Source organism: Vigna unguiculata, chromosome 7 (genome assembly GCF_004118075.2).
Source record: "Vigna unguiculata cultivar IT97K-499-35 chromosome 7, ASM411807v1, whole genome shotgun sequence".
NCBI classification, from domain to species: Eukaryota; Viridiplantae; Streptophyta; class Magnoliopsida; order Fabales; family Fabaceae; genus Vigna; species Vigna unguiculata.
The window spans coordinates 20,143,305-20,157,037 of NC_040285.1; the positions used below are offsets into that span (position 1 = coordinate 20,143,305).

At 30.1% G+C, this 13,733-nt stretch overlaps 1 long non-coding RNA gene across 1 annotated transcript; it reads left to right on the forward strand.

Moving 5' to 3' along the window:
* Window positions 1-788: 788 nt before the first annotated feature.
* LOC114192533 lies at window positions 789-10,117 on the forward strand. Its single transcript, XR_003606117.1, has 4 exons — window positions 789-910; window positions 1,116-1,230; window positions 1,328-1,387; window positions 9,889-10,117. It is a non-coding gene; the product is annotated as an uncharacterized LOC114192533 (long non-coding RNA).
* Window positions 10,118-13,733: the final 3,616 nt, after the last annotated feature.

The window sequence follows — 13,733 nt, forward strand, 5'->3', positions numbered from 1 at the left end:
TGTCTATTATATATATATATATATATATATATATATATATATATATAAACGAAATATATTGATTGTCTATTCTCTCATAAATATATTTATAACATAAATTTAATCTTTTTTCTCTTTTTCAATAAACGTTCTCCACTAATAACATAATGATACTCTTGAAAAGTGAGAAATACAGCTATAAAAGTTTTTACATTAATGAGCATAGTAAGTGTAGTAAAACCTTTTTTCAATCTTCCCATTATTATCCCAACACACGCCACTAATAGCATAATGATACTCTTGAAAAGTGAGAAATATAGCTATAAAAGTAGGCATGACCAATAGATCGATAGTACTAGCTTTAAAAATAAGTGGAATTAAACTTATTTATTATTATATTTATTATTGTGTTTTTATTATTTTAAAAAAATGTAATAAATGTTTAAATGGGAAGGAGCGCATGTATAGAGATATATGTATGTGTAATCCCGAGACAAAAGTTTTTGCATTAATGACCATAGTAAGTGTAGTAAAAACCTTTTTTCAATCTTCCCCATTATTATCCCAACACACGCCACCTTTGATTTGCACAAAATTAATTAAGGTGCCTCCTCTAAATTTATTCACCCACCTACTCTTGTAAAGTGACATCGTAAGTAAGTCTCCTACGTCTCTTAAAGCTTGTCTGTTTGTGCAAAGGAATCTTTCTGTACAAAACACTGTTCCATGCAGTGGGTACAGATCACGTGAAGCATAAAGACAAATGGGGAAAAACCCTTCATTACTGTGGCTGGAAGACTGGACCCTAGCATGCATGCCTTTTAATTGGTGCTTCTCGATCACCTATTCCACTTCTTCTCTATTTAAGCCTTCCATTCTTCGATACATTTCAAGATGTATCGATGGAGCGGTTTTGGTGAGTGAAGAAAAGGTAAAATCTATGGTAGTATTTTAAAGAAAATTAGTTTTTGTGTGAATTGCCCTAGATTTTGCTCACTCTTCATTGCATTCTTCAAAACCGGCATTGTATGTCATGGTTTTAACCGTTCTAAAATACAACAGCTTTTCCATTGCTTAAGGTTTTTCTTTTTGTTGTTAAAAGTTTTGATAGATGTTTTATTTTGACTTTGATGCAGTTAGAAGGGGAAGTTGAGTGAAAACTAGTCTTTGAAGGTGGTTAGAAGTTTGAACTGCATGCAGCATGAAGAAAGGTTTTGTTTACTGTTATTCATTGAGACTTGCTTGGATGAGGTAAAGATGTTTCTAGATTTTGATATTCTGATACTAAAATGAGTTTATTTTGATCTTCTAATACTAGAATGTTTTAAGAGGGTATACATATGTGCAGGGCCCGTACTTGATGCTGGTGAAGATGCATCAAGAGTCCTAAAAGGATTATGAACAAAAGGTAATATCTATGCTTTTTTTTTAAGAAAAGAATTAGTTTTTTTGGGGAAATTAAAAAAATATTGTGGTAAATACTATTTGTTTTTCTTTACTTGTCTTCTTTAAGAAGTTGATATATAGGTTTAATTGGTAAAAAAAGAAACATTGTCGAAAAAAAAATTGGCTCATAACATGAAGTAGTGAAACTCTACTGACAAAAACATGAGAGGAAGAATTCTTTGACTTACAGGAGAACCATCAACACTGATACGATATTTGGCATCATTTGTGCGGTAAAGAGTTTGTAAAAACTAAAAAGGAATTTTGTTAACATGAGTTTGAAAACAGAAATGTAATTATGATTTTATTAACAAACTTCTTCAGCGATAAGTGATCACTTGTGATACTTAGGTTAATATAAGTATGCGCTTTGTCTTTTGTATCGAGTGATCTTGCTTAATATAAAAGACATGACGCTTATTTATGTAATCAACCTATTTTGTAACACATTTGATAACTTACAGTAGAAGGAGGTTCTTAATCGTTGCATAATTATATTGTTTTTTCTCTAAAACATGTTATGTATTCTCATGATAAGTGTAATTCTACTTTTTAGTTTTCATGGATTTCTTATCGCAGAAATGATGTTAAGACATTTTTATCAGTGTTGATGTTTCTCCTATAAGTGGGAAGATTGTTCCTTCCGTATGTTTCTGTCATACATAGTTAATCATGTTATGTGACATTTTGGAGTTTGCCAATGTATTCACATTGATCTATTAAACTTTATTGGTTTCGCACAGAAGGCAAGAGATGACTATACATACTTAGATCAATATAACTCTTTAAAGGAAATGCTATCAAAACTGTATAATACATGCAACGGTATATTCAACAAGCCTATATTAAAATGACTACAAAACAATATCAAAAGATAATTAAGATTTGATTTAATTAATAATTTAGTTTTTATATTTAGTCTGATTTAATTAGTAATTTTATTGTTATATTTAAGTCTGTAATTAATTTTGATTTTTTATATATTTTTTATTTAATTGAGTTTTTATATTTTTATTTTAATCTATTGAGTTTATATAATTTTGTAAAAATCAAATTGAGTTATCTTATAAAAATAGTGATAGTATCAATTTAACAAAATATACAAAATTGGGTCTTCTATAAAAAAAACAAAGGACTTAATTGAATTTTATTTAAAAAATAAAAACTGAATTGTGTCAAAAACTATATAGTATAAAGATGAAATTATTAATTAAAATAAAAATAATTTTAATATCGGTTGGTAATATGCAAAATTATTTTTGTTTTAATGAAACTGAAAAGAAAGCCTTCATTTATCTAACAAAAATGTACAAAAATAGTTAGCACAAAAAGTACTAAAAAAATGTATATAATGCTAGCTAGTTATAATTATACTTACATTCTTAGTATATAAGTCAACACCAGTGGTATTACCATCCACAATTTGTCTCTACTCATATTTAATAAATTACTTTAAACTCTTTACCATATACAACATATAAAATGAGTGAAGATATACACCTACATATACTTTTCCTCTTGTGAAAAATTTCTCATTAGTGAATATTTGCATTTTGCTTAACTCTAAACCAGCTAAATGCACAATGTTTTTTAGTAGAACACAATGCATGATGCATTACATGTTTCTTTTTATTTTTTTCACAAGATGAATTGATTGTAAGTTTATCTTCACTCATTTTATATCCTATATTTGCTACGGTAAAGTCTACTGTAATTTATCAAGTATGAGTAATAACATAAAGTATAGATGGTAGTGCCGGTGGTGTTGATAATACTAACTTTAGTACCATGAATATAAGTATAATTCTACACAGGTACATTATATTCATTTTTTTAGTATTTTTATGTTAGTAGTATGTCTAATTTAAATCTATAAAATTAATTTGTAAAATAATTTATATTTATTCATATATTTTCTAAACTATGGAATCCTAGCAACATTTATGCTGCCAATTCTTTTAAAAGGTATTTTATATAAAATATTTTTTATAACAAATTTTATAAGAAATAATTACAAATTTTATAATTTTGTAAGAAATAATTTTTCGTGAAAGAATTACCTATCAATTAAAATTTTTAAAAAAATAGTAGGAAAAAGTTTTTTTACAAAATTTTTTAACAAAATTTCAAAAAAAAATTCTTTATAATATGAGAATTTTTAATAATAGTAATGATATTTTGACAAACAAAATTTTAACAAAGTGTGACAAACTATTTTTTTAGATAAAAATAATACTATTTTATTACTTTATTTTTATTAAAAAATAAAAAAATAATCTATTTAATTTTATTTATAGAAATTTTGTCAAATTTGTCAAAAAAAAATTATTTTTAACATTTTTTTACAAATTTGATAATGTTTCTATAAATATAATTAAATAAATAGATTAACTTTTATTTTTTTTAATAAAAATAGATAATAAAGTAGTATTTTTTATTTAAAAATATAGTTTGTCAAACTTTTAAAATTTTGTTTGTCAAAATTACCCAACTATGGGTTGGACATGATTTGAAGGTAAGGGGGAGAATAATAGAGATTATAAGTCAGATTATCCGTAAGAGAAAGGAAGTATATATAAATATGATGCAAAATAATTTCTGTTTTGGTTTATTCTGAAAGCAAACTTGGATCTTGTATATCTTGGCAGATAATTTTGGAAAGCCTTAGATGTTTGATGTGGTATATCAGAATATTCTTTTTCTTTTACACATACATCTATGGGAATTTTAATTCTCAAAACATTTTACTATTTCCTACGTGGTTGCTAAACTCATCTTTCGTGCATTTAACGATATCTTATACCCAAGTATGCCATTGTTAATATTGAAAAAAAAGAGATAAATAAAACTTTACAAAACATTCCTCTTACTAGAATAAAATACAAAACATTCTAAACAAGAATATGATCTCACGTCCAACAGATTTTCTCTAGGCTCAGTTCCTCATCTTGACACTCCAGCTCTTCAAATCTTATTCGTTTTAGGTTTTCTTCTTACGAGGGTTTGTTCCATGGTTTAACACTGTTTTTGGTGATGAGTTGTGATAGACAATACCTTTTCTGTAGTAGATTCCAGAGGAGGGTTATATGATTGTCAAATTTGTATACTTCATATATATATATATATATATATATATATATATATATATATATATATATATATATGGTTAAGTATGTTTTTAGTCTCCAAACTTTGACTCAAAATTGGAATTCGTTCTTGTCTGAAACTTCGATATATTTTGGTCTCTAAACTTTAGAAATGAATAAATATAGTCCTGTTAACCCAATTATGTTAATTGTTTTTTACGTGTTGAACGTTTTTTATGTTAGTATTGAAGTTGTTTACACTGTTTGACACATTACTAGTTCAATATATACTGAGAAATGCGTTCAACACCTGAGAAAAAAGTTAACGTAATTGAGTTAAAAGGACTATATTCATTCATTTTTAAAGTTTAGGGACCAAAATATATTAAGTATTAGACATGAACTAATTTTAATTTTGGATCAAAGTTCAGAGACTAAAAACATATTTAACTATATATATTTTCTTTTTTTTAATTATATATATATATATATATATATATATATATATATATATATATATATATATATAACAATGAAATTGATATTATGTCAGATATATCCTTTTGTTCGATTAATTAAAATAAACCATGATTTAATATCTCATGCATGAAATCAACTTCGAGATTGTAAGCATATGATTAGAATCTAGTAAATGCACGACCTGTATAAAAGTTGTTTTTTGTGTTATTTTTGTTCGATCATATTTTTTTATTAGTTGATTTTTGTTTACTCTTTTTGTTTTTAACTCGCTGTACTCGTTTCTAATCTTTCCTGAGAATGATGTGGGTTAGAGAATTCATATTAACATTCACTTTTCACACAATGCACATTAACTTTTTTAATGAATTCATACTTACATCTCACAATTTAGCATTAATACAACCAATTCAAATGAAAGTATACCTCATAATACACTCACATTACATCCCCTTCGTCGATATGTAGTAATACTACGTTGACATTACATTATAATAATGCATATGTCAAGGAAACTAAATTATAACACTATTTTAAGAGTACTAAGAAATATTACATTTGACTCAAACATTATCCTAAATCGTTGCACAAATTGAGCTTGCTCTGGCTGGGTGGTTGTGTGGAATAGAGAAATCAAACATTCTAAGTTATTAACCTAGGGACGAGATAGAGGAATTATCCTAAGATGTAAACCTATGGAAGAGTAGAGGAATAAGACATCTTAGATCGTAGGGTTGTTGAGGTTGTCAGCTATCGGAAGGGGTAGAGGTTGTTGGTTGGGATTGCGAGTTAAAAGGAATATTGCGAAGTCCAACGACAAGACGACCATGCATGGCTCTGTGCACGTCACATCTATATTGGCCGGCCAAGATGACTTTACCATCTATTCCTCACATCCTAGGCATGCTTCCTGCAAAAGGAACACAAAATTTATGTTTGCAATAAATTTCTTTATTTACAAATTCAATATAACAAATGCAAATAAATATAACATCGACCTAAATCATCCATATTGTTAACATCTTAGTTTTGTTGTCATCTTCATCCTCTTTCTAGGAATCATGTACATGTTCATTATTATCCTCCATTATTTTGATACATCATTAGTTATTAATTCAAGAGTTGAGAGTCAACTAAGCCTTGTAATCGTTCAATTATTGTAGCTTGACAATTATCTACTTTAAAATTATTGTTTTGCTTTATAGTTAATGCTATGCACCAACCTCGAAAAGTTGTATATGTTGCGGGATAAGGGACACTGTACACTTGTCTAACTTCTTTTTGTGGAAGAATGAATGGATCGTATAACATATTCTGCATTCATGTTGATTTCTACAATGTTATGTTGTGAATGAATCCTAGTAAACTTTTTTTGTGTGGGATCTAACCATCTACAATAGAAGAGAGAAAATTTCTTACTTAGCCCTTCATATTCCAACTAAAAAATGTTCTGGATGATGCCATAAAAGTTATCCTTTCCTCCTTATGTTACACCTTTTATATGAACCCCAAGGTCTTGGTTTTTTTCCCTCATTCCATTGCTTTATGTGAAACTTGTACCCATTAACGAAATACATGTTCCATGATGTTCGAGTGAACTAGGTCCCCTGATTATTGCCTTTAGACTTAGGTTTGTAATTTCATAGTGGATAAATCATAGAACAAAAATTCTTTAACCACTTACAATTATTGAGTCCATAAATGATCAAAATATAGTTGGCAGTACACACTCCATGAAAACATGACAATCTTGACTCTTAATTTATAACAAAAATAGAAAACAAAAACGTTAAAGTAATAATTATTTGTGATCTCTAGATCCTTCTAACAACTTCTAACAACTTCTAATAATAAATTTAATATTCAACTAACAACACTCCTTGCACTCAATTTTATTATCATAATTAAATTTTAAACTAAATTAAGTAAAATGAATTTATGCAAGAAAAAAATGGACAGAAAATAACGAAACATAAAGATACTTAAAAATATAAAAATATTTTTAAAAGTTAAATTAGGCTAATAAAAAATAAAAAATATGGTTAAAATAATTTTTATAAAGGAAAGAAATAAATTGAACACATAAAAATAAGAAAAAATGTTATAAAATAAAGTTAATAATAAAGAGAAGTAAAGGAATAATAGACAATGAGAGAATGAGGAGTAACTTTTTTGTGTTTTTTTACTAATAGAAAGAGTCCTATTTATAGATACAACATGTAATCCATAAAGGATACAAATCAAATAGTTAATATAAATATTTACATAAAGAGTAATGAATCATATGAGTAACTGTATCAAATTAATGGACAACTATTAATTCATAACCCTCCCTCTTGTGTGTTCATTGATAAGAGAATGTGTCTTATTAAAACCTTTAAGAAAAATCCTTTCGGAAAAAAACCTAGTGAAGGAAAAAAAGTACAATATCTTATATTCTTAAATACAATTCATCACATTCTATTCTACCCCTCATGTAAACTTACATCATTAAGATGACGTAGTCCGAACTTATGAATCATTTGCTTAAAAATTCTTCTTGGCATAGACTTTATAAATAAGTCTGTTAGATTTTCACATGAATGAATCTTTTAGATATCTATATCACCCTTTCAATTCAACAATAAACTATTTATTCATATATGGTTGTTGATTCCATCTTTATTGGGGATAACCACAAGTTTCTTGCATATGTTGAATTATAGACCTTAACTAAATACATTCACAACTTACCTTATATAATAATAAGAATTTTGTATGATTAGACGATGTTCCTGCTATGATTTGTTTTATATACCATCATGAAATTATTATGATACCATATGTGAACAAATATTCTGTTTGTGATAAATCATTATGACATTGTGAAGATATGTAAAATAACATGCATATGCATAAGCCATTATGTCTGATTCTGAATCATTTGGATAAACTAAGCTCATATTCATAATATCCTTAAGGTAACAAAGTATATGTTTTACTCTAATCTTCTTGTATGTGAAGAACTATATCTTGCTCACAAATTTACAACAAATGTTGTATTAGGTCGAATATAATTAGTAAGACACATTAGTGCTTTTATAGCACTAAGATATGGTACTTTAGGACCAAAAAGTTCTTCATCGTTTTCTTGAGGTCTAAAAAAGATCTTTGTCAACATCTAACAACCTCACCACCATTGGAGTACATAATGAATATAATTTGTCCATATAGAACCTTTTAAGCACTTTTATTATATAAGCTTCTTGATGTAAAAAAACACCTTTGATGAATCCGACCCAAGCCCATTTCAAGGCCCAATACCAAAACAAGGCCCAATCCCAAATAAAGGTCTAATCACTAGAGAAATTCTTAAAAAGATTCAAAATGCTAGTGATGGTCAAGATCTTAAGGCCCAATAGAATCAAGCTACCATTCAAATGGGCTAAGGAAGATATTAAAATCTAGATGAACATTTGAGTGCATGTGCAAATTCAACCAATGTAATTGGGCCATCCTTTGTAAATATTTGTAGCTTTGAATAATTGAATCAAAAATTCACCAAACAATTGTTTAATTAGGCTCACGACCTAATTAAACAAGCTTTGGCCGAATAAGTGTTTAGAAAGTATGTCGTATTTAACACATTGAGCATATGTTGAAATGTGAAAGATGTGACTTGCAACATGGCACTTGATCAATCAAATAAAGAGATCTAGATTTAGATCTAGAAAGAATTCAACACGTGTCATAAACTTAGCCTAGTTGAATTCTTCCTTCTTCTTAGACTACGTAAGAAAGGTCCTATGATTGTGTAAATGTTACTCTTAATTTGAATGGTAAATGTCTTGATGTTGAGAGCACTCCACACATTTTTCTTATTGAGAGTCATGAGAGCTAGAAATCTCCTTAGATCTCCTCTAGTCTTTTTCCTCTAGGATAGCTTCTCCTTCCTAGAACTTCATCTCCACCACACCATTCCATTGCTTAAGAGCCTTCAACCTTGCTTTCACTCCAAATTTCGTTGCACCTATGAAGCTCTCCCTCTCCCAATCCATGCAAAGAGCTTCATCAACCTTTTTTTAAATACTCAATTTGTAATTCCAAACAAAACTTTGTCCTTCCAAGATCCTTCACCTCAAATTCTTTCCTTAAATAATCAATTGCATTTGTAAGCTCATTAGGAGTTCCAAAGATGTTTATGTAATCTACATAAACAACAATTATGGCAAATTCATTTTCAGATATTTTCATATCAATATAAGGACAAATATGGTCATTTTTATACCCTTCCTTTAACATGTACTCAATAAGACGGTTATACCACATGCCCTAATTGCTTTAATTAATAAAATGGCTTGTTCAATTTTATTGAATAACCCTATTTAGAATTTGCCTTGTTGGGCAAATTAAATCCTTCAAGGATTTTCATATATGTTGTAACATCATCCATTAAATGTAAATGCAGACCTTGTTGTGAAACTAGGATAATCAAATATTACAATTTTATTGCATCCCATACCAATGAATATGTCTTTTCACAAATAAATACTAGGTTTTGTGAACAATCTTGAGTAATTAACTGTGCTTTGTATTTAACAATTTCATCATTCTTATTTTATTTTTTCACGAAAATTCATATGTACACAACAAGTTTCACACCCTCAGGTTGCGAACTATAGGTCCAAAAACCATTCGTTTAGCAAACGAATCTATTTATGCTTTGCATATCTTCATGTTGGCCAATCCTTTCTTTGTCGATAATCTTTAATGATCATTGGTTATTGATCGTCATTGTCATTCATAACATTCATAGCTATATTATATAGAAAATTTTTGTCAATGTTGACTTCATTTTAGTTCCATATTATATGATTCATGATATCATTTATTGAGATCTCATCATTTTCAACAATTTCAGGTACTTGAGGTTCTTTTGAAATCGAATCATTAATTATATCAAATGAATCTTTTGAGATTTCCACCTTTTCGATTATGTCATCTACCATTTTAGCTTATTTTCTCATTTAAGAATTTTTATCTTTGGAATCAATATCACGCTTCAAGTGTGTATTTGGAACCAACAGAACTACCATGCTTCAGGCGTGTTATGAATTAATATCAAATATATTATGAGCATTAGCAACTGATATATATGATTTGATTATCCATTCTGTTAGTAACATCTGGTAATTTATTGACTAATTTTATAAATGAATTATCTTTTGAACTTTCAATTCACATTCATTTGTAGGAGGATCATGATAAGATGATGATAATTCTTTCCAACCAATATCCTTTTCCAATTATTTTCTCTCTCTCTAATGTTGAAAAAACTTATTCATCAAAGTGAGAGTAAAAGTCGAACTACAAATAAATATCATATTGGTAGTTCAAGATATTTTATTATTGAGGGAGAATCATATCTAACATATATTCTCAATCGTCTTTGAGAACCCATCAAAGTTTGGCATTAATGCCAATACAAACGAGCACACATGTTCATAATACACTTGTTCACAATATAATCAGGATGCCAAAGAAATATGGCATCAATATGAATATAACTAAAGAACCTGTTCACAGTCACAATACACAATTTTCACAATATATCTATTCACAATCACAATACACCTATAATACACTTGTTCACAATATAATTAGGATGCCAAAGAAATATGGCATCAATGCGAATATGACTGAAGACACTTGTTCACAATCACAATACACATGTTTCACAATATATCTATTCACATCCATAATACACCTATAATACACCTATTTCATAATAGATCTCTATAAGAAAGTTAATATAAAACCGAGAAAGACAAATATATATATATATATATATATATATATATATAAATCGAGAAAAACAAATATTTAAAAACAATAAATATTTTGCACACTCAACTAAAAGGGTCGACTCTCATATCTCTCCAATGGAGTCGCCATGTGTCGCAACCTAAAAAAATAGTGAGATGACGACAATATAAAAAAAATCATCAATTTAAAATAACTTACAAATTTTGGAAAGGGAGTCATCACCATAGTTTTAGGAAACTGTGGAAAACCTAAAAAAAATGGTCTGCAAAACTGGATCAGGTTCGAGAGTCAAATTAGCATGGGAAAGGTATTGACACCCCACACGTTCGCCCTAAATAGGTCTGACAAGGTGTTTGATCTTGCTCCTACGTATTCTCATAAAAATGATAAATCAAGGTTACGTAATTCTCTTTTCAAACCAATTAATTAAAACTTCGATCCGATCAATATCTTTTTTTTTTAAACTTTAATAAATTTTTATATTTATCAAGTGAATCTGAGACTCAACATGATAAAAAATTACCATCAAGCAAGTCCAAAACTAGACATGATGATTAAAATCTATAATATATTGAAAAGTTAACTATCAAACAAATGCAATACTTAACACGATAATCAAAATTTATTTAAATTGAATAAAAACTATAATTATCAAGTAGTGGAGATGTAAGTATCATATCAAACAACATGTATAAGGTAACATAAAACAAAACAACATTATTTACAAAAATGAGACGAGAATACAAATACACAATGTAAGACCTGAAAAAATTAAATAAATAAATAAAATTTATTTTATAAATGCAAGGATGAGAGTCCCTAAGTTAATTAATGTGGAGGTAGAAGATAAGGGACAATACAAGCTCAAGTGGTTAAGAGTACTTGGCTATTATGAGAGGACTTTGGTTCAAGTCTTGTGTATGCCATTAAAGGGTAATTTAATGGTTTTATTATTTTAATAATATGTTGTGTAAGACCCGTGCAAATTAATTAATTAATAAATGTGGGTAATGGGAGCCTTTGTGGCATTAAATATTGATTGATGTGATGTGAAAAAGTACTAGGTCAAGTGGTTGAGAGTACTTGATTATGTTAGAGGACTTGGGTTCGAGTCCTATGTATATGCTAATCATGTGTTGTTTGATTTATTATTAATTTTAATATTAAGATTATGCATGGTCATGTTGAGTGATGACATGATTATAGAATTATGTTGATTGTCATGAAACATGATATGGTTGAGTGCTTGTGTAACGAACTGGGCAATTGTTTGGTCATGGTTTCAAAACCTTGGTGAACCAAATTTAACTATATTTTTGCTAAAAATTAGTTGTGACTTGAATGTTTTAAGCAAGGAGAAGAAGAAGAAGCTAAAAAACTATTTTTGGGCCAAGGAGAAGGAGCATACTCTTTTCAAGTTTTAAGCAAGGAAATCTCGAGTTAGGGGAGCTGAACCGAAATTGTATGCTTTTGATAAAAAATTGCATGATTTTGTTGAAGCTATGCCATGAATTTTGTGTTGCACACGAGGGAATTAGGGGCTGTGTGTTTTGGTGCTATTTTATTGAAACCCTTAACAAATTGTATGAGTATGATGAGTTTCTACATTGTATATGTCGTTGATGATTCTAAAATGGATATTTTTAGGACTGTATTGGGTTTATACCTTGTGATCATTGGTTGTGCATTGTTTCCAAATGACTGGTATGAATTGGTATGCCAATTGTGCTTGTTTTTGTTGGTGCCTGTTTGCGTTACAGTGCAGAAGTTTGCAACTCTCACTCAAGCGAGCCAGGTTCGCCTAGGCGAGATTAACAGAGAGTTGCATCTGTGTCTGTTCAAGCATCTCGCTCGGGCGGGAAGTTTTGGTTTTGGGCGACAAACCATCTTGCTTAGGCGAGTGTGTCTCGCCTAAGCGAGAAATCGTGAGGATTTCGTGTTTTCTGCTTGAGTCTTTCACTCAGGCGGGGAAGTTTTGTTTTGAGCGAAGGAGCTTCTCGCTCAGGCAAGCATTCCTTGCCTAAGCGAGGAATCATGGTGCGTTGGCTGTTTTGTTTAGCATGCCGCCTAGGCGAGGTGCATTAGTCCAGGGCGAAGGATGGTCTCGCCCAAACGAGAGGGAGCTCGCTCAAGCGAGAGTTCGTGGACTGATGATGCAAAGTGCTCGTGCAAGCGAGATAGGCGTGGGTGCTTGAGCGAATTCTTTTAGTCTATGCTGAGAAGAGTGGAGTTGTTTGTGTGTTCAAGGCAAGCAATAATACTATATCGGGTTGGTTTATGTACGATTTGTGATGCATGGTCTACAAGGCTTCTAAGATATCTCATAGGTGGGCTTGCTAGAGTTCCTTGAGTTGTGGCTCGGAACATATCCCTTGAGTTGTAGCTCGGGATAGGGGTTAAGCATGTGACATTCTATGGGTTGTGGCCCGGAATGACGTCCCTTGAGTTATGGTTTGGAATAGCGGATGAACACGAGGAACTCTTGAGTTGTGGCTCGGGTTGGCGAGTGTTGCTGGTGTGAGTGTGCTGGTTGTGGACAGTACAAATGGGTCCAGATGAATTGCCCTCCTCAGTATTTAGGTGACGAGTTTGGTAGTCTTGGGACGTTACTGACTACGTTCGTATTGGGAACTCCACATGGCGTTACAGTGTGTGATCCGTAGCATGGTTTCCCGCATGTGCTCTATCGGTTGTGGCCGATAGATGTGGCAGCAAGACATCTTGAGGTACTCACTAAAAGATGTAGAACACTGCTAACATGGTTGTGGCCATGTGGAAGGAAAGGATAAGTCTCTTGTGATGTGAGCTGATATCAACATGGTTGTGGCCATGTGGGGTGAAGGGAGGGAATTCTTTTTATGTGTTTTGTTATAAGTATATGAATGATATTTATATTTATATGTGCTTATTATATTAGCTCACCCTATCTGCTTGTGTTTG